Here is a 22757-nt window from a genome sequence, read left to right on the forward strand (position 1 = left end):
CAGCACTTACTCACCAATACCTGCTCACTGATGCTTAGTTTGGTACCGCCAGGAACACTTGGCTCCAGACCTTATTGCAACCTTGGTCCAAACATGGATGAAAGAGTTGAATTCCAGAGGTTAGGTGAGAGTGACTGCCCTTGACATCAAGGCAACATTTGACTGAGTGTGACATCAAGGAGCCCTAGTAAAATTGAAGTCAATAGGGGTCGAGGGGGGAAACCCTCTACTGGCTGGAGTCATACCTAGCACAAAGGAAGATGATTGTGGTTGTTGGAGGCCAAACTTCTCAGCCCCAAGACATCGCTGCAGGAGTTCCTCAGGGCAGTATCCTAGGCCCAACCATCTTCAGCTGCTTCATCAATGACCTTTCCCCCCATCATACAGTCAGAAGTGGAGATGTTCGCTGATGATTGCACAGTATTCAGTTCCATTCGCAATTCCTCAGCTAATGAAGCAGCCCTTGCCTGCAAGCAGCAAGACCTGGACAACGTCTAGGCTTGGGCTGATAAGTGGCAAGTAACATTCGTGCCATACAAGTATCAGGCAATGACCATCTCCAACAAGAGAGAGTCTAACCACCTCCCCATGACATTCAACAGCGTTACCATTGCCGAATCCCTCACCATCAACATCCTGGGGGTCACCATTGACCAGAAACTTAACTGGACCAACCTCCTAAATTCTGTGGCTACAGGAGCAGGTCAGAGGCTAGGTATTCTGCAGCGAGTGTCTCACCTCCTGACTCCCCAAAGTCTTTCCACCACCTACAAGGCACAAGTAAGGAGTGTGATGGAATATTCTCCACTTGCCTGGTTGAGTGCAGCTCCAACACTCAAGAAGGTCCACACCATCCAGGACAAAGCAGTCCTTTTTATCGGCACCTCCACCACCACCTTAAACATTCACTCCCTCCATCACCGGCGTACCGTGGCTGCAGTGTGTACCATCTACAAGATGCACTGCAGCAACTCGCCAAGGCTTCTTTGACAGTAACTCCCAAATCCGTGACCTCTTCCACCTAGCGCTCTTTACCTAACAGCACTGTTGGAGTAACTTCACCACATGGACTGCAGTGGCTCAAGAAGGTGGCTCACCACCGCCTTATCGAGGGCAATTAGGGATGGCCAATAAATGCTGGCCTTGCTAGTGACCGCCCACATCCCGAGAATAAATAAATTAAAAAAGATGATATAAATATTTTGACTAGTTTTAACAGCAACTCTTCTGTTCTAATCATGGAAATTCTTGTTGGTAAAACGTCGTTGATTACGCGGCAGCAGCAGCTGTGCGACATCAGTTGGATAACCAGAAGAAAAGATGGGAAGATAACAGGCTAAGTAAAAAATTAGGTCATTTATAAGAGAGTTCCTCATTGACCTGTGTTGGGAATTACAATCCAAATTCGACACTGAATCTGCAAATGCTCTTTAGCTGTGGCCATGAAACCTGTATGTTGCCAGCTGCTTCCTGATATCTTATGCAGGAATTCGCAGTCAGACACATTGAATTGCATCCATGAGATCACAAATGCTTTATTCACAAGAGCAGCTCGATACATAACCCTCTCAAAAATTGAAAAACAGTAACAGTTTATGTGATTGTCGGCTTTCCTTAGTACCAGAAACAGTTTCTACGTACATTTTGGGAAACGGGCATCTAAACATACTGGAGCAAGAATTCCTAGGTTGGGAGAGGGTGGCATTAAGGAGTTGTGCCTGTGTGGCGGGGCAAGAATTTGGGATGGAACTGGGATTGATTATCATTGAAAAGATGGCCAGAAGATCGCCTGCAGCTTTTAAGAAGAATTCTTGCAGCCTTCACCTTCACCCAAGATAGGCCTTGGGAGTGCCCGACTGGAATAGCAGAGTGCCGCTCTGACTTGTGCCTCTCATTGGGGTGGGTGCTTCTGCTATGCCACTACAGCTTGACTATGAAAATGACCCCCTACCTGGAATTGGGGATAGGGTCAATGCCAGGTCACAGTAGCGAACGTACAACCTGCGCTGCCACAAAGAAAGTTAAAAGAACTCGCATTTATGTAGCGACTTTCACATCCTCAGGGAGGTCCAAAGCGCTTCACCGCCAATGGGGTACTTTTGAAGGGCAGTCGCTGTTGCAATGTACTGTTGTAAGTCAGCAGTGGACTCCAGAATTATGGGCCTAATATCTTCTGCTTACCTTACAGGAGAGTGTGCTGTGCCAAGAGGTGATTCATTACACCTATCTGTATAATTACCCCAACTTCACACACAGCCCTTCATTTTCTCATCTGTAAAGCAGATCCAGAAGTAATGTATATGTTTCAGTTTAGGGATGAGATGTTTCTTGAAATATTGGTACAGGTACATCTCTTTTTTTATATAGTAAAATAGGGGAAGTTGGGAGTGAGGGAATGGAGCATATTTTCACTTTGTATCAAGTATCATCCAGAGCTGGCTTTCAAGTGTCTATAAATATGAACTGAAGACATGGCTGATGATTCTTTATAATTCAGACACTCTTGACAGTAGATACGAACCATACAGATCTGCACGTTTGGTTACTCGGGATAGATTTGGCACGCTTAAGGTATGCTTCAAATATCTAATCACGTCTTCTGATGAGTGCCCAAATCGATTTGCGAAATATATTTAGTATTATCTGTTGTGTGGAATTTCTGTAAGGTGCGATTCTTCCAGAGGAGAGTCTACTCATCTTCGCTTTGGAGAGTAAAGTGTTGCAAAAGCTTGGTAATATAGATGAAGGAATTGTTGTAGGCAGAAAAATAAAAGCAAATGTAATCAAGCAGTACTCGATTCCTATCAGTGACTTACCATTCAACACCAATCTTCCTGAGCTCCATTTGGTCAAGTTCTTTTAAAAACCCTTCGAGTGTAACAGTTTTGTGATTGTAAATCACAATAAAGGCACCATTTCAAACCTGAAGATAAGTGATGCATGTCTTATGATAGTATCTGACAAATGGAAGCCTTTTATCAGTGTTTTATTATAAATAACAGTCCCTTTGTAATGCCTCGTTTTGACATCCCATTGTGCATTATCTCCCTAAACGTATTGTACCTTTTGTAGCTCATGCACGCTGTTGACTTTGGTATAGGCAGTGGAAGCTTCAGATGCAGAAATCTTGGGTGACATTCTGGAATTGGAGGCACATTACTTGCTGCTGCCATAGCATCCTGCACTCTTTGGCTACCAGCAATGGCTTCGAAGGTCAGCCTGCCTTTGGTGCAGAGGACTTGATTAGATATCTTAATAAGACATTTTACTATTCATCAAATCCTCTTGTGTTCTCACACACACCTGTTGCAGGCATGTGTCCAGATTCTGTACATGGTGTGGAGATGCCGGAGTTGGACTGGGGTGGACAAATGTAAGAAGTCACACAACACCAGGTTATAGTCCAACAGCTTTATTTGAAATCACAAGCTTTCGGAGCGCTGCTCCTTCTTCAGGTGAAGTGGAGAAATGCATAAAGACACAGCTTATATAGTCAGAGAATCATGTCAGATGTTTACAGGTAACCTTTCCAACTGCCATTTATCACACCTCGGCAGAGAGATAAACACAGCAGTCAAAGGTGTGAATGGTGTCCAAACAGGTCAGTCAGGGAAACGTTACATCAAAGAACAATGAGGTGGGGTCACAAGGGGTCAAATATTGCAGATGCTGGGGTCTGTATGAAAAACAAAAAAACAGACAGGAACACTCCTCGCCACGATGGACGTCTCGGCACTCTACACCAGTATCCCCTACGATGACGGCATCGCTGCGACAGCCTCAGTACTCAACACCAACAACAGCCAATCTCCAGACGCCATCCTACAACTCATCCGCTTCATCCTTGACCACAATGTCTTTACCTTCGACAACCAGTTCTTTACCCAAACACACGGAACAGCCATGGGGACCAAATTCGCACCCCAATACGCAAACATCTTCATGCACAAGTTCGAGCAAGACTTCTTCGCTGCACAGGATCTCCAACCAACGCTATACACCAGATACATCGACGACATTTTCTTCCTATGGACCCACGGCGAAGAATCACTGAAAAGACTACACGATAACATCAACAAGTTCCCCACCATCAAACTCACCATGGACTACTCCTCAGAATCAGTCTCATTCCTGGACACACGAATCTCCATCAAAGACGGACACCTCAGCACTTCACTCTACCGCAAGCCCACGGACAACCTCACGATGCTTCACTTCTCCAGCTTCCACCCTAACCACGTTAAAGAAGCCATCCCCTATGGACAAGCCCTGCGAATACACAGGATCTGCTCAGACGAGGAGGAACGCGATGGACACCTACAGACACTGAAAGACGCCCTTGTAAGAACGGGATATGACGCTCGACTCGTCGATCGACAGTTCCGACGGGCCACAGCGAAAAATCGCATAGACCTCCTCAGAAGACAAACACGGGACACAACCAACAGAGTACCCTTCGTCGTCCAGTACTTCCCCGGAGCGGAGAAACTACGCCATGTTCTTCGCAGCCTTCAACATGTCATCGATGACGACGAACACCTCGCTAAGGCCATCCCCACGCCTCCACTACTCGCTTTCAAACAGCCGCCTAACCTCAAACAGACCATCGTTCGCAGCAAATTACCCAGCTTTCAGGAGAACAGCGACCACGACACCACACAACCCTGCCACAGCAACCTCTGCAAGACATGCCAGATCATCAACACAGATGCCATCATCACACGTGAGGACACCACCCACCAGGTACATGGTACATACTCATGTGACTCGGCCAACGTTGTCTACCTCATACGTTGCATGGTACATCGGCGAGACCATGCAGACACTGCGACAACGGATGAACGGACACCGCGCAACAATCACCAGGCAGGAGTGTTCCCTCCCAGTCGGGGAACACTTCAGCAGTCAAGGACATTCAGCCTCCGCTCTTCGGGTAAGCATTCTCCAAGGTGGCCTTCGAGACACACGACAACGCAAAATCGTCGAGCAGAAACTGATAGCCAAGTTCCACACCCATGAGGACGGCCTCAACCGAGATCTTGGGTTCATGTCACGCTACATGTAACCCCACCTGATGCAGGGTCATCCAGACTCGAGTCGACATTGGCTTGTTCTCTCTACACAGATGCGGCCGGACCTGCTGATTTCCAGCCAAAAAAAATGTTTTTTGTCTGTTTTTTTGTTTTTCATACAGACCCTAGCATCTGCAATATTTGACCCCTTGTGACCCCACCTCATTGTTCTTTGATGTAATGTTTCCCTGACTGACCTGTTTGGACACCATTCACACCTTTGACTGCTGTGTTTATCTCTCTGCTGAGGTGTGATAAATGGCAGTTGGAAAGGTTACCTGTAAACATCTGACATGATTCTCTGACTATATAAGCTGTGTCTTTATGCATTTCTCCACTTCACCTGAAGAAGGAGCAGCGCTCCGAAAGCTTGTGATTTCAAATAAAGCTGTTGGACTATAACCTGGTGTTGTGTGACTTCTTACAGATTCTGTATGATAATGGTCATGTTTTGGGCAGGGAAGACCATTGGTCCAATTAGCCTATCCTTCCAAACCTCCCATCAGTTCTTTACCGTGATTCTGCAATTAATAGCCCTGTATCCATTTCCTTGTAGGAAATCCTTTTGAAAACATGCCATCTTCCACCACCCTGCTGGTAACCTGTTCCATAATTTTATCACCCTCTAACTATAGAAAGATTACAAACATTTGAAAGTGATGGGCAGGTAAATACCTAATGCTCCATCCAGCCTGACCCACACAGTTATGATGCCTCATGCATCACGATACCACCCATCTGGAGCCAGGCAATAAAGCAGATTTTAAAAACTCAGGCCAATTTGGAGAAAAAAATTGGAACATTTCTTTCCGACCTCCTTAGGTGATCAAAACTAGTCCTTGAGATCACCTGATTTACGTTACAGGATACCTACCTCTTGCACGAGGTATCTCCGCCCCAGCCAGAAACAGGTCCAGTTCTCGCTTGAAGGAATACAGCGGATCAGCGTTCATTACACAAACTGGCAACCTGTTCCACAGGTTCACTATTCTCTGGGAAAAGAGATTAATTTATAAACCTCAATCAAATCTCCCTAAATTTATGCTTCTCTTAAGTATATCTGGGCAACTAAAGTGTTTTGAACTGGGAATTAATATTCTGGGCCTCTGCACCCTTTCCAAAGCCTTAATATCCCCACCACGTGAGAAGACCAAAAATGGACACAGTATTCTAACTGAGACCTAATCAAGGTCTTGTACAAGAAAGGACAAAATGGTATGCTTTGTTTTATCGTGAATTGTCCTGTGAATACACCTTAGAACTCTGTTCACTTTAGCTATAGCTTCATGGCCTTTAGAGATTGATGCACTATAACATCCAGATCTCTCTCTTTCACCACTGGCTTCAATTCTTTTCCCGGTAGGGTGTATGTATGTTTAGCATTTGATCTGCCCACAGACGTGGCACTACACTTTTTTAAGTTAAACATCATTTACCAAACAAAGGTCCACTCCCCCAGCACATCAAGATCTGTTTGTAGTAGTCGAGATCCCCTATAGGTCTACAAACTTGTGGATCAATCCCCAATAACTACAAAAGTTGCCACCGTCCTCAAATCCTGTGCCCAACAGAAGTAACTTTTCTGGATTCAAATTCTCCATACTTATACATAATATTAAAGACTCTATTAAAGCCTCGCTCATACTCCTCTTCCCCATAGAGAAAGATAATCTCTACTTGTAAGTCAACCTCGTAGCCCTCGTCTTTACTCTGTCCAATAATTCTATATCTTTTCTGTAATGTGGACCCCAATATTAATATGAAGGCGACTTCCAAGTGAGGAGGAGGCATTGTATGGCGAAAGCCGAAAGTCAACACAGCGGGTTGGAATCTGCGATCTCAACTCAATTGAACCAATACATTTTGACTTCCGGGTTTTGCGTCTCCAAGCTGTGCAACAGGCGTGCTGCGCACCCACATGGTGCAATCTCAGCTGTATTTAAAGGGACAGTGCACAACTGGAAATTGGAGGTGTTCAGGATGGATGGTGGACATAGAGCAAGAGCAGCACCCAGATTTAATGACGCCTCGCTGGAATTACTTCTGGGTGCAGTCAGGAGCAGGAGGGACCTACTTTTCCCCAGCAATGGGAGGAAGAAACCAGCGACTCTCACTAAGAAGGCATGGTTGGAGTTAGCTGAGAAGGTGGGCAGCAGGAGCGTTGTGCAATGTAGGAAGTGGTTTAATGACCAAACCAGGTGAGGAAAAGTGAGTACATTTGTTGATTCACCTACATCCTGTGATTTAAGCCCCTGTCCCCTTGCACTCTGTCTTGCTAATCGTTCTTCATCACATCATTCCTCACACCCACTCAATTTTCAGCAGGACTTGGCCTTCACTTTCTATGCACTTCGTCACCTTCCAATTTATCCATCCACCGCTGCCACTCACCACAAATTATGAATTATTTCCTTAAATGTTTGTCATTGCTTATCTACCGTCAAATCTTTTAATCTAGTTTCCCAATCTATCTTAGCCAACTCGCCCCTTATAGCTACGTAGTTTGCTTTGTTCAGATTTAAGACTGTAGGGGGGAAAATTCAGTTGTTTGCGCCTCCCGTTAGCGCCTTAAGAGGGCGCTAATGGGGCGCAAAGCAACTAGCGCCCGTGCGCGGCGATGTTTGCGCTGCTCACGAAATTAACTAGACATTTTGCAGCGGCGCTAAACATTACCGCCACGATCTCCTGCGCTGGCAGATCGTGACATCAGTCGAGTGTGCAATGCCCCAGTAGCACCCTGGACTGGATAGCCCCCTGCTTTACCACCTGCCGCTAGCAACGACAGGTTGAGGGGAGCGTTTTGCAGTCAGGAAGGGACTGGGGGAGCACTATTTAAAGGCGACCGCTTCCTGCCTTTGACTCCACTCACTTCCTCCAAATCAAAGGTGTTGCTATGGGAACTCGCATGGGTCCTAGCTATGCCTGCTTTTTCGTGGGATATGTGGAACACTCTTTATTCCAGTCCTACTCAGGTCCCCTCCCTCACCTCTTTTTCCAGTACATTGATGACTGTATCGGTGCCGTTTCCTGCTCTCGCCCTGAACTAGATAATTTCATTCACTTTGCTTCCAATTTCCACCCTTCCCTCACCTTCACATGGTCCATCTCCGACTCTTCCCTTCCCTTCCCTTCCTCAACTTCTCCGTCTCCATCTCTGGAGATAGGTTATTGACAAACATTCACTACAAGCCCACTGACTCCCACAGCTACCTGGACTACACTTCCTCCCACCCCGCCTCCTGTAAGGACTCTATTCCATTTTCCCAGTTTCTCCGTCTCCACCGCATCTGCTCCGACGATGCCACCTTCCATACCAGTGCTTCCGACAAGTCTTCCTTTTTCCTCAACCGAGGATTCCCCTCTACAGTGGTTGACATGGCCCTTAACCGTGTCCGTTCTATCTCCCGCACTTCTGCCCTCACCCCTGCCCCTCCCTCCCGGAACCATGATAGAGTTCCCCTTGTCCTCACCTTTCACCCCACCAGCCTCCACAGTCAATGGATCATCCTCCGCCATTTCCGTCACCTCCAGCGTGATCCCACCACCAAACGCATCTTCCCCTCACCTCCCCTTTCAGCATTCCGTAGGGACCGCTCCCTCCGCAACATCCTAGTCCACTCCTCTATCGCCCCCAACGCCTCTTCCCCTTCACCCAGCACCTTCCTGTGCAAGCACAGGAGATGCAACACATGCCCTTGCACCTCCCCACTTCCCACTATGCAGGGCCCCAAACACCCCTTCCAGGTGAAACAGCGATTTACTTGTACTTCTTGCAATTTAGTATACTGTATTCACTGCTCACGATGTGGTCTCCTCTACATTGGGGAGACCAAACGCAGATTGGGTGACCGCTTTGCGGAACACCTCCGTTCAGTCCGTAAGGGGGACCCCGAGCTTTCGGTCGCCTGTCACTTCAATTCATCACTCCATTCACACTCAGACCTCACTGTCCTCGGCCTCTTGCATCGTTCCATGGAAGGTCAGCGTAAGCTCAAGGAACAGCACCTCATCTTTCAATTAGGCACTTTACAGCCCTCTGGACTCAACATTGAGTTCAACAACTTCAGATCATAACCCCGGCCCCTACCATATATGATGTGCCTCAATAATTCCGAGACTCGAAGTTAGCAGAACAAAACAAGGCTTTTATTAACTTAGAACGTAACACGTAAGCGAGAGAGATGTCTTCCTTCTGGAGACTGAGGCCAGACTGAGCCAGCCTACAAACGGGGCCAGGTATGGGCGGAGCCCTACACACAGCACATTCCAGCACATTCCAGTATACAATACAGCACATTCCAGTACACAATACAATGAGGTCTGGGGGAAGGGAAATGGCACTGAAACTGATCTCAGTCACAGGCAGTGATGATGATGAATATTTCATCACATTCACCCCTTCTATAGATTTAGTCTGTTCGGGGGTTTGATAGTCCTCTGCGACCGACGTGGCTGTTGCGGTGCCGCGGGTGTCGGCTGGGTGTCCCCGGTAGCCTCCTGGGTCTCTGCCGGGGGTGCCGCCAGGGTTGTTGAAGGGGTAGTTGGTGGGGGTGCCGTTGGTCGGTGTTCTTCCGGGGGTGATGAAAGAGTAGTGGGTGGGTAAGAGTTGCTGTGATCGTCGTTGCCGCTATTGCCGTGGTTGTTGTCGATGCCGGCTGGGGCGACGTCTTTTATGGACACGGTGTCCTCCCTTCCGTCGGCGTGCCGGACATATGCGCATTGGGGGTTGGCGTGGAGTAGGTGTACTGGCTCCACGAGAGGGTCCGTCTTGTGGCCCCTCACATGCCTTCGCACGAGTACCGGACCTGGGGTGGAGAGCCATGACGGCATGGATACGCCTGAGGTGGATTTCCGGGGAAAGACAAACATTCGTTCATGAGGCGTGGTATTAGTGGCCGTACACAATAGCGACCGTATCGAATGGAGCACATCCGAGAGGACTTCCTGCCAGCGGGAGATAGGGAGGCCCTTGGTCCTTAGAGCTAGAGTGACTGCTTTCCATACTGTCCCGTTCTCTCGCTCCACTTGGCCGTTACCCCGGGGGTTGTAGCTGGTGGTACGGCTCGTGGCGATCCCCTTGGACAGCATGTACTGGCGTAGCTCTTCACTCATGAAGGACGCCCCCCTATCCGTATGGATGTAGCTCGGCATACCGAACAGGCAGAACAGGCTGTTGGGGCATTTAATGACCGTGGCGCTGGTCATGTCTGGGCAGGGGAAGGCGAATGGGAACCGGGAGTATTCGTCCACAATGTTCAGGAAGTAAACATTGCGGTCGATGGACGGGAGGGGGCCCTTGAAATCTAAGCTGAGCCGCTCAAAGGGCCGTGTAGCTTTGATTAAGTGGGCTCTATCTGGGCGGTAGAACCGAGGCTTGCACTCAGCGCAAGTGCGGCAGTTCCTGGTCAGAGACCGAACTTCCTCAATCGAGTAGGGTAAGTTACGGGACTTTATGAAGTGGAACAGCCGCGTGACCCCTGGGTGGCAGAGGTCGTTGCGGAGGGTCTGTAGCCGATCCCTGGTGGCGCTGGCACACATCCCTCGTGAGAGGGCATCAGGGGATTCGTTAAGGGCCCCTGGCCGGTAAATGATGTCGTACTCGAAGGTGGAGAGCTCGATCCGCCACCTAAGAATCTTATCATTTTTAATCTTCCCCCTCTGTTTATTATTGAACATAAACGCTACCGACCGCTGGTCGGTAAGTAGGGTGAAGCGTTTGCCGGCTAGGTAGTGGCGCCAGTGGCGCACTGCCTCCACGATGGCTTGGGCCTCCTTTTCCACGGAGGAGTGTCTGATCTCGGGCCCTTGTAGGGTCCTCGAGAAGAAAGCTACGGGCCGCCCCGCCTGGTTGAGGGTGGCCGCCAAGGCGAAGTCAGACGCATCACTTTCCACTTGAAATGGAGTGTTCTCGTCCACTGCCTGTAGCGTGGCCCGCTCAATATCCTGCTTAATGCTTTTGAAGGCGGCGTGGGCCTCAGCAGAGAGCGGAAAAGAGGATGCTTTCAAGAGGGGGCGGGCTTTGTCGGAGTAGTTGGGGACCCATTGGGAATAATAAGAAAATAACCCCAGGCACCTTTTCAGGGCTTTGGGAGTGTTGGGCAGGGGCAGCTCCCGTAGGGGGCGCAATCGGTCGGGGTCTGGTCCGATTTCCCCATTCTCCACCACGCTGCCTAGTATGCAGAGGCGCGTGGTGTTGTAAACGCACTTGTCCTCGTTGTAGGTGAGGTTGAGTTTTTGTGCGGTTTTCAGGAACCTCTCGAGGTTCGAGTCGTGATCCTGCTGGTTGTGACCGCAGATGGTGACGTTGTCGAGGTAGGGGAAGGTTGCCTGCAAGTGGTGGTCATCGACCATGCGGTCCATCTCCCTCTGGAAGACCGAGACCCCATTCGTCACCCCAAAGGGGACTCTGAGGAATTGGTAGAGGCGTCCGTTCGCCTCGAAGGCGGTGTACGGGCGGTCCTCTGGTCTGATAGGGAGCTGGTGGTACGCTGACTTGAGGTCGATGGTGGAGAACACCCGGTATTGGGCGATTTGGTTCACCATTTCTGATATGCGGGGTAGCGGGTAGGCGTCTAGTAGGGTGTACCTGTTGATCGTTTGACTATAGTCGATCACCATCCGTTTCTTCTCGCTACCCCTTACCACTACCACTTGGGCGCGCCACGGGCTGTTGCTGCGTTCAATAATGCGCTCTTTCAGGAGCCTGTCTACCTCGGTCGCGATAAACCGCCTGTCCTCCCAGCTGTACCTCCAGCTTTTGGTCGCTATTGGCCGGCAGTTAGGGGTAAGGTTCGCGAATAGCGAAGGCGGCTTTACCTTCAGGGTAGCCAGACCGCACACTGTGAGGGGCGGCTGGGACCCACCGTACTTGAGCGTGACGCTTTGGTGGTTGCACTGGAAATCCAGGCCCAAGATCACGCTCGCACATAGGTTCTTCATGATTAATACTTTAAAATTATCATATACAGTTCCGTTAACGCACAATTGTACCGTGCAGTAACCCAGAATGGTCGATGTCTGGGTTTTGTCAGCCATAGAGATGGTACCCTGAGTAGGGACCACCTTTAGGGAGAGTTGTTGTGCCAGTTCTGGGTGGATAAAGCTCTCCGTGCTTCCACTGTCAATTAAGCATTTAACCCGGCACCCGTTTACCTCGATGTCCACCATTGATCTGGATAGCGGGTGCGGCCTGGTCTGGTCCACTGTGACCGATGCCACTGTAGGGCCCTGATCGATACAAGATGGCGTCCACGCTGTCTGCTCACAAGATGGCGGACCCCACGAGGTCAGGCAAGATGGCGTCCAAGATGGCCGCTCCCACGGTGCACACGCGGCGGTGGCGGGTTTTCCGGCGGTTGGTTTTCCGGCGGGGTTCCCTCTGCACACCTTCCCGAAGTGCCCCTTCTTACCGCACTTAAAGCAGGTGGTGCCTTTCGCCGGGCACAGGTTTCTGGTGTGCTTTGGCTGCCCGCAGAAGTAGCAGTTGGGTCCCTGACGCGTCGCGGCTGTCGTAGGGCTTCTGGCGGGGAGAGCAGGGCCCAGCCGGTGTCGGGCTGTCGGGCGGGGAAGATGCCTTCCAAGATGGCGGCGCCCTCGGTGCACACGTGGCGGCGTGGACGGCGCGGGCTGAAGAGTAGGCGTCCGAGTTTCTCTGGGCCACATCCAGGGATCGCGCGGTGTCCGCAGCCTGTTTCAGGTCCCACCCCGTTTTTTCCAGCAGTCTTTGCCGGATGTAAGTGGAGCTGAGGCCTGTGATGAAGGCATCGCGAACAAGCTCGTCAGTGTACACTGCGGCTTTTACATCTCGGCACTTGCAGTCTTTGCCAAGCATTTTCAGGGTGCTTAGGAACTCCTCCACCGATTCCCCAGGTCGCTGTGCGCGGGTAGCGAGCAGGTGCCTAGCATACACCTCATTCGTAGGCTGCTGGTAATGCGCCTTTAAGATGTCGCAGGCGGCCAGGTACGTCTCGGCGTCTTGGATGAGGGGGTAAACCCGGTGGCTTACCCAATTCCGCAGAATTCCGAGTCTCATCCTCGCAGCGTCCGTAGCGTCTTTGACGGCTGCGGAATTGTCCTGGAGAATTCCATACACTCAAACCAGTGTCCGAAGCGTGCTGATGCGTCCGGAGCATGTTGATCCAAATCCAAACGTTCGGGTTTCAGGAGTTGATCCATAGTGTTGAAAAATAAGTTAATAAAATTGATGTGCCTCAATAATTCCGACACTCGAAGTTAGCAGAACAAAACAAGGCTTTTATTAACTTAGAACGTAACACGTAAGCGAGAGAGATGCCTTCCTTCTGGAGACTGAGGCCAGACTGAGCCAGCCTACAAACGGGGCCAGGTATGGGCAGAGCCCTACACACAGCACATTCCAGCACATTCCAGTATACAATACAGCACATTCCAGTACACAATACAATGAGGTCTGGGGGAAGGGAAATGGCACTGAAACCGATCTCAGTCACAGGCAGTGATGATGATGAATATTTCATCACAATATATATATATTTTTTATCCACACTTTTTGTTTGGCCTTCTGTTCTTCTCTCCCACATGGCAGGTGTCTTTCATTCTGCCAGCGCAATTCACACTTCATCTAGAGCCATCCTTTGTTTCTTAACCTGTCCCATTACCATCACCTTTTGCCTTGAATATCTCTTAATGTCTCTCAATGTCTCTTAATCTCTCCTGCCTTCTATCCTATCACAGACCTTCCCTTTTGTTCTTTCACCCCCCCCCCTTTCCCAGCCACTACACTTGTTTAAAAATCTGTTCCATTTCCTGCTTTTTTCCAGTTCTGACAAAAGGTCATCGACCTGAAACGTTAACTCTGTTTCTCTCTTCACAGATGCTGCCTGACCTGCTGAGTGTCTCCAGCATTCTCTGTTTTTATTCCTGCCTTTTTTTGTTGGTGACATTTTTGCACCACGCATTCTGAGAGAGAGAGAGACTTCTGGAGAGAGTCAACGTTTCTTTGTATCGATTTAGAAAAGACTGTGGGGGCTGCACTCTGAGCTCTTTCCCTGGGTTTCTCCATTGTTCTTTCCAACAGATTTGATGCACAGGTCTCTCCAGGCCGAGATTCAAGACTGCAATGAGCAGGATGTGGATGGAGAGCAAGATGAACCCTCCCCTTTAAGAACTGGCTGGCGCCATTGTGCCTGTGTTCCATTGCTGACTGACATCACATGAGCTCCGCCAGCACTCTGAGGTAGCGCCTCGTTCCTCGGCCTTTGCGCCTTAAGACAGGTGTGAAGCGCCTGATTTAGCGCTCCAATCACCTCCAGGGGCGATAAAAGCCAAATTTGCAGTCGGAGGCTAAACTTTGCGCCCGACTGATAATCGCGCCCCAAACGGGGCGATACTGAATTTTTCCCCCATAGTTTCAGACTTAACTAAATCACTCTCAAACTCAATATAAAATTCTGTCATATTATGATCAATCTTTTCCAGAGGTTCCTTTACTGCAAGGTCTCATTGCACAACACTAGATCTAAAATAGCCTGTTCCCTAGTTGGTTCTAGAAAACCACCTTGAATGCATTCCATGAACTCGTCCTCCACACTATTACTGCAAATTTAGTTTGCTCAGTCTATTTAAAGGTTAAAGTCCCCCACAATTATTGTATTACCCTTGTTACAAACACCTCTAATTTCCTAATTTCTACTCTGCCCAACACTATAACCACTGATGGGGGCCTATAAACTACTCCCACCAGTGTTTTCTGCCCCTGTTGTTTCTTAGCTCCACCCAAACTGATTCTACATCTTGATTTTCCGAGCTAAGATCCTTTCTCTTTACTGCCTTTATCCCACCCTTTATTATCAGGACTACCCTCTCTCCTATTCCGTTTTGCCTCTCTCTTCTAAAAGTCAAGTATGCTGGAATATTTAGTTTCTAACCTTGGTCACTCTACAACCACGTCACCATAATGGCTATTACATGAAACCCATTTATTTCTATCTGTGCTATTAATTCATCTCTATTTTGTTGTGAATGCTTTGCGCATTCAGATATAGTGCCTTTAGCTTTAACTTTTTTCTATTTTTCCCTGTCGTCACTTTATTCACTAATGCAATATTACCTTTGTTCAGCTCTCTGTCCCTTCCTGACCTACTCTGCTTATTTTTACCCAAATCGCTACTCTGCTGGACCGCCTTGACATTTCTCTTACTGATTTTGAATTTACCCTTTCCTGAATCCTCCCACCCCCCTTCATTAGTTTAAAGCCCTCGCTACTGCCCTAGTTATTCGATTTGCCATGTTCTCCTCATCCGAAGATGAGAGATGAGCTCCTTTGTCCTCTACCTCCTCTCTGCTGCGCAGTGATGTGCAGGACGCAGCACACCACTATTATTCTGGAGACCCTCGCTGACGTGTATTGAAGGGGGCCTCCAGACCTGTCTAGGCACCTGAAGCGCATCCTTAACATTCCGATTGCTTGCTCTGTGACACACCTGGTGGTCATATGGCTCTAGTTGTAGCGCTCCCGCACCTCATTGGTGGGGTTCCTCACAGGTGTCATGAGCCAAGTTTGAAATGGGTATGCCTTGCCGCTTACGAGCCAGCCCTTAAGTCTGCTTCTGGAATTAAAGATCTGAAATGTTGGCCTGCTGCAGTATGAATGCATCATGACAACTCCCAGGGAATCTGGCGCAGACCTGCATGAACCTCTTTTTTTGGTTGCACACCAGCTTTGCATTGATGGACGAATATTCCTTGCCATTTATAAAATCACCTGGTTGCTGTGTTGGTGCTCAGATTGCCATGTGTGTGCACCCTGTAACTGTGTGAATCCAGCCAGAGGCGAATCAGACTGTCCGCTCGTTCTGGCACGTTAAATTTAGAGCAAAGTTAAAATCAATTTACAAAGACCTCATTAACGTCTCCGAATGGTGGTAATTGCAGCAATAACTACCTGCCCGCCTGCAATAATTAAATCCCTGACTGCAGCGAATAGGTTTCTTGCCGACATCCAATTGTGCCTCTGTTCAACCTGGAAGTGGGTGCGTTGGAGCCAGGTTGCAGTCCCGATCGAGCATTTATTCATTTTAACCGCCCACCCGATCTTTGGGACTAAAATTCCCCCCATGGAGTCCAAATCTGAATACTAGATGCAGACTTACCAAGGCCAGCTACAACTTCAAGATCATTCCTAAATTTATAAGCCACACCTACATATACATCCCAACATTTTATTTACATTTTTCACCACCTATGAACATTAAACCAACTTATTCACTAAACCTTCAGCTAACTTTCCTGTTGCCTTGAGCACATGGCCTAGAAATTCAGTTGGTTGCGCCAGCCGGTAGCGCCTTAGGAGGAGTAGATGTCGGGCGCTAGGCGACTAGCGGCCGGGCGCAGCGCGATCTGCGCCTCGCCCCAACTTCACTCACGATTTAGCGGCGGCGCAAAGTCTTTGCGCGCGCTCAGCTGCGCGCGCAGATCATGACGTCATTTCCTCGTGCAACGCCCTTTGTGCGCCCCCAACCGGAAATTCAGTCGCGACGCCCCATTGTGCGCCTGGCGCCCCTAGCGACTGTTAGAGTGGAACGGTGCTCAGTTGATGCGGGGGGCGCAAATTAAAGGGCACTCCTCCTGCACTATAAGAGGCTGCCATTTCGCAGCACTCCTTCTTGAGAGACGGATCTTTGCAGAGAGACCAAGGTAGAGAGCTTTCTGCTTTGGCCCAACACTCGGACAGGTACTTGTGGCTTCAGGCCACAGCTTTCCACTTGTCTTTGCCTTCATTGACATATCATTGTTTGCCAGCATATTATGGGGGCTGCAATGGGTGCAAACGCTGGCTTTCTCAATTGCATCCAAAGGGCTCACAGACGCCGTGAGAGAGTGGCAGCCCTGGCTAGACGGAGAGGGGGCAACAGGTGTCGGGAAAGGAGGCCTTACCCACCCAGGCTATACCGCCAGCAGTTCTCCTATCGCAACATGTCTGACGAGCAGTGTGTTCGGAGGCTGCGATTCAGAAGGGAGGTGGTCACAGAGATCTGCCACCTGCTTGGCGGTGATCTGCAGCCACAGCTGAGGAGCAGGACGTCTCTGTCGGTGGCAGTGAAGGTGACGGTGGCTCTCAACTTCTATGCCACCGGCTCCTTCCAATCCGCTACTGGGGACATTTCCAACATCTCCCAGTTCGCCGTGCATTGCTGCATCCGCCAGGTGACCAATGCCCTTTTCAAAAGGAGACGTCAGTTCATCTCCTTCTCCATGGCCCTTGCCAAGCAGCAACAGCGTGCAATGGGCTTTGCAGCATTCGCGGGCTTCCCCATGGTGCAGGGCGCCTTTGACTGCGCGCATGTGGCTTTGCGGGCACCTCTGGAGAATGCCGAGGATTACCGCAACCGGAAGGGCTACCATTCGCTGAACGTCCAGCTGGTGTGTGACCACAGGCAGTTCATCCTAGCTGTCAATGCCCGCTTTCCAGGCAGCAGCCACGATGCCTTCATCCTGCGACAGACTTCTGTGGCAGACATGTTCCAGGCCCAGCCTCACCCACAAGGATGGCTTATCGGGGACAAAGGCTACCCTTTGTGTACCTGGCTGATGACCCCGCTCCGTGCGCCCAGCACCCCTGCTGAAGAGGGATACAACGATAGCCATCAAGCAACCAGGAACATCATCGAACAAACAATCGGCATCCTGAAGCAACGGTTCCGCTGTCTGGATCGTTCCGGTGGAGCCCTACAATATTCGCCGGAGCGAGTCTCCCATTTCGTGGTCGTTTGCTGCATGCTGCACAACCTGGCTATCCGCAGGACTCAGCCACTGCCACCAGACATTGGAGGACCACCTGAGGAGGAGGAGGAGGAGGAGGATCAGCACAGGAGGGAGGCAGAAAGTGCAAGGGCCGCCTGTCGCCGGCTTATTGAACGTCGGTTCTAGGCCCCCTCTCAGGGAATGGCTTGTGCCAATGTCAGCAGATGAATGTAGCCGCTCCACAAGCCCTCAGCCGAGCAGGGCAACCCGGACTTTACAAAAAAACCATGCACAGTGCAATTTAAGAACAATAATTTATTGCAAACCTCTGCCCTTCCCACATTACATCCTCATGTGGAGAAGCCCCCTCCAAAAACACAAAACTACCAGTCTCGGCCTTACAAAAAGAAAGAAAGACACCAGTCTCGGCCTTACAAAAACACAACTACACCAATCTCGGCCTTACAAAAAGAAAGAAAGACACCAGTCTCGGCCTTACAAAAACACAACTCCACCAATCTCGGCCATACAAAAAGCACCAGGCATTTGTGCATACCTTCTACTTTTTGCCCTGCGAGGGCGATGCCTTTCGCATCCTTGCCTGGCCCCTGCCCGCCCTGCAGCTCCTCCTCAATGGGAGCCCAGTGGCTGCAGCAAGGCTGGGGGAAGGCTGCTGAGGGGCAGATGGCGAGACGGCAGATGCCCTTGGGGGTCGGCCTGCACCAGCTCTGGCCTTGGAGTGGCCGGCTGCTGACTGCTCCAACTCTGGTTGGGCGGCAGCAGTCTGTCCAGCGGCTCGTGGCAGCTGCAATGGCGGAGTGGCAGTGTCGGCTGCAGGAATGATGCCAACCTGGCAGATCGCAGGTGCTCGCTGGTCGCCTGAGACATTGGCACTCACACGGGCCAGCACTGCAGCATGCGCAGCAAACAGCTGAAGAACAGACTGCTGGGCTGCTGCTGCACGGCGAGTGCCCTGGCGATGCCTGGCTGATCCAGCGAGGGTGGCAGCAGTTAGTGCCCGTGTGGCCCTGGTCTGTGTCCGCATGACAACAGCCAGTGAATGGACGGCACGACTAAGCACTTGGCTCGAAGCCGCCTGTGCTGCCGCGAAGTCCTGTAGACTCCTGGCCTGTGCTGCACTGAATTGATCCAGACTCCTGGCCTGTGCTGCTCTAAATTGCTGCACACTCCTTGACAAAGACTCAATGGAGTCAGGCATCCTTGCCACTGCAGCCATGAGCTCATTGTGCCTGCGCTCAGCCTGGACAGCCATTTCCTCCAGGAGCCGCACCTCCTCTGCGCTGACCGTCGCAGGACTGGAGGCCGCACTCACCCTCTGGGGAGAAGTCCGCCGAGCTTCCCCACCCCTCCCGCGTTGCTGCAGGCCGCTGGGCCCCGGAGCTTCACTCTCCTCCGACCCTTCCCCCCGGCTCCCCTCCAGGGAAGACGTGTCCCCTACATCGCCATGAGCTGGCGCGGCTGAGGGTGGCACTGATGGGCCGGCTTCCTCTTCCTCCTCCTCGTATTCCGAAGCGCTGACAGTGGCAGCTTGAGGGCCCGCCTCCTCACCTGGCGATTCACCATCTGAAAGCAGGAAGGCACAAGAGTAGCTTTAGAGTGAGGACAGGGCGGCAGCGAGGGAGGCATGAGTGGTGCCATTCACTGCATTGGTCGGACAGTGGCAAAGGATGCTGATCTGAGGCGCAAGTGGAACGAGCGAGGTCAAAAAGGTGATGCCCTTACCATTGGTGCCCAGAACAGGGTCGGCATCTCCACTGGCGACGGGGCCAATCAGCCGGCCTGCCATAATGCGCTCCACACGCTGGTCGAGGTCGGAGAGCTCTTTTACGTCAGGACGGCCTCCCCCGGTGTCAGTTCGTTTCCGCCGGTTGTGCGCCACCTTGGCCTGCAAGAGAAAGGATGGCCTCTAAGTACAGTGTGAAGCCCTGATCTTGTCTGCACTGCCTCCCATGGTCGAATAGCTTGTACAGTGTGAAGCCCTGATCTTGTCTGCACTGCCTCCCATGGTTGAATAGCTTGTACAGTGTGTAAAGTGCTGAATGTGCAAGTGATTTTCATGCCAGTCCCATAGCTGCTGGATGAGGGCTGGCCATTAGGGCTTTCAGGTCCCTTTGCCCATAAAGTGAGGTGCACATGCAGGATGAGGAGGACACTGGAAAGGGTACTCACCCTGACAACCCGAGTGAGGTCGTTGAACTTCTTCCGGCATTGCACAGGAGTCCTGGCAACCACGCTGTTGGAAGACACCCTGTTTGAGACCTCCCTCCAGGCTTTCCGGTAGGCGCTGGGCAGCGGCCTCTTGCCACCTTCTGGGAACAGAACATGGCGCCTGCGCTCCACTCCGCCAACCAGCAGCCTCAGGTCACCGTCGCTGAAGCACTGCGCTCTCTCCCTGGCCTTCTCCATAGCCCTGGGCGTTGTGCAGATGAAGCTGAAGTGGTCAGGCCTAGGTTGAGGGCTGCAGTGTGCAGGGCATGGCAGGCAAACAAATCCACCCTCCCCCTTTAAGAGCTGACCGGCGCCAGAGTGTCTGCCGTCAATCAACAACTCGCCGCACCTGCGCTGCGCCCGGCCTCGGGGGTATCGCTCAGCACCGCCGGCTTAGCGCCTAAAGATAGTCGTGCATCGCCTGTTTTAGCGCAGCAGCAACCTCTTGGGGCGATGCGACTGAATATCGGCGAAGGTGGCGCGACTTTGCGCCGGGCGCAAACTTTAGCGGCCGCCCGACTTTACCGCCCCAAAAGTGGCTATATTGAATTTCTAGGCCATTGACTTTTAATATGTAATTCATATCATTTTTTTCTTTTGCCTAATCTCATTGCTTTACACTTATCCATGTTGATCTATATCTGCCACTTCTCTTCCCATTGACCTAGTTTGTCCAGGTGGCCTTGTTTTATTGCACATTGGTTAGCATCACTGGCCAATATGTCCAATTTGGTATCATTGGTTAACACCCTAACATGGGTGAAGCGAATCAACTTAATTGTCTGATGCTTTACCAAACAGTACGCATGGTATTTTGAGGTTCTGTTCCAACGTATTAGATTGTACAGCTCTATACATGTTTATCAACTCTGAGAATGATGGCAAGATATCCTGTATGGTTCACAATACCCACATTCCATTTCTCCTTCAGCCTCAGAATTTGATTTGAAAAAAAAGTCAGGCTAAGAAACTCCTGTGGCAGTGTGACTTCTATGTTTGTGCCTAGCAACGTGTGTGTTTCTCTGGCATTGCTTTCTTTACCAGCTGTGTCACACGTACTTATATTGATTAAGCAGAAGACTGAGGGCGGTGTGTTGGTGAGCTGATGGCCTCTGTACTGCTGATTGTCAATTTTCCTACTGTCCCACCCTACTTTTCTTGATGGTAACATCTGGCTGTGTGACTGTAGCCTTTCAGCTTGGTTTAATTGGTAGCGCTTTTCCCTTCGAGCCAGAAAGTTGCAGGTTTGAGCCCCACAACAGGACTCAAACTCATAATCTAGGCTGAACACTCCACTACATTATTGCCGATGCTGCCCTTCATATAAGATGTTAAATAAAGGCTCCTTCTCTACGTTCAGGTGGACTTTAAAGATTCCAAGGCACTATTTGAAGAAGAATGTTTGTTTTCATGGTCTCCTGGCCAACATTTCTTTTTCAAAACCATTCGATAAAAAATAAAGAGATCATTCATCTTCCTGCTGTTTGTGGGAAATGGCTGCTGTATTCCTTACACAGTAGTTCCTGCACTCTAAAAAGAAATTGTGTGGAATGCTTTGAAATCTCTCGATAACGTGATAAGGCATTAGATAAATGCAAGTGTTTATTGGGGTAGAGTTTTCGCTCGGTTGCGCTGATCTTTTCTGCCAAGATCAGCGTAACCCATGCAAAAGATCGCGGAACTTTAAGTGCAAATTACGTCCAACGCAAATTGAGTGCCTGCGATCTTTTGTGCTAGTTTTTTAAAAATTGCGCTAGAACACGGCTCCACCCACAAAACTGACCAGGCCCCCAGAATGAATTAATCACCATTGGGAGTTTGTACTAATTGTGCTCATTTACAGGCCTTCGAGGAGGCTCCAAAAATTAAACTGGATCTTTTGGGCACAAGGACACTAACAGGTAAGTTTTAAATGCTTTTGGAAGTATTTTTTTTAATTTACTACGAAACTGACTACTAAACCCCAGTATAACTAGGAAATATGTTTATTTTAAAAAAAGTCATTTTCAGTCATTTAACCTCTGGTTAATCACAGGTGGTGGATTGACACTGTGATTAAAAATGCTTATTTTTTGTGATAAACCCATTTTCAGTTGTATTAATCAAACTGCGCCAGGTTAACACACTTAAATATATCAAGGAATATTTTTTAAAGCAAATTTTTTTTAAATGCTGCCCAATTGTGCTGGTTCATGGCAGAGTTTGTGTTTGGCGATATGCAAATGAGTTTGAGTGGAAACTTGAGGGGGAAAAAACACTTCGCCAAACTGGCACAATTTTGGGCGTAATTTGCGCCCAGATCTTCGATTGCGCCCAAAGCGCAAACTGTACCCCATTATTTTTAAATTAAAGCTCTCAGCACTTGTAGCCGCGTACGGTAGCATAGTGACTATGTTACTGGACTAGTGATCCAGAGGCTTGGATTAATGATCTATAGATATGAGTTCAAATCCCACCACAACAGCTGGGGAATTTCAATTCAGTTAATTAAATAAACCTGGATCATAAAAGCTTGAATCAGTAATGGTGACCATGAAACTATCGGATTGTTGTAAAAATCCATCTGGTTCACTAATGTCCTTTAGGGAAGGAAATCTGCTGTCATTACCTGGTCTGGCCTAATTTATCCTTATGTGGCTCGGTGTCCAATTTTTTGTCTTAAAATACTTCTGTGAAGCGCCTTCGGACGTTTTACTACGTTAAAGGCGCTATATAAATACAAGTTGTTGTTGTTAT

This window comes from Somniosus microcephalus, chromosome 22 (assembly GCF_052327205.1).
Source record: "Somniosus microcephalus isolate GS21.2 chromosome 22, FLI_Smic_1.0, whole genome shotgun sequence".
In the NCBI taxonomy this organism is placed as follows: Eukaryota; Metazoa; Chordata; class Chondrichthyes; order Squaliformes; family Somniosidae; genus Somniosus; species Somniosus microcephalus.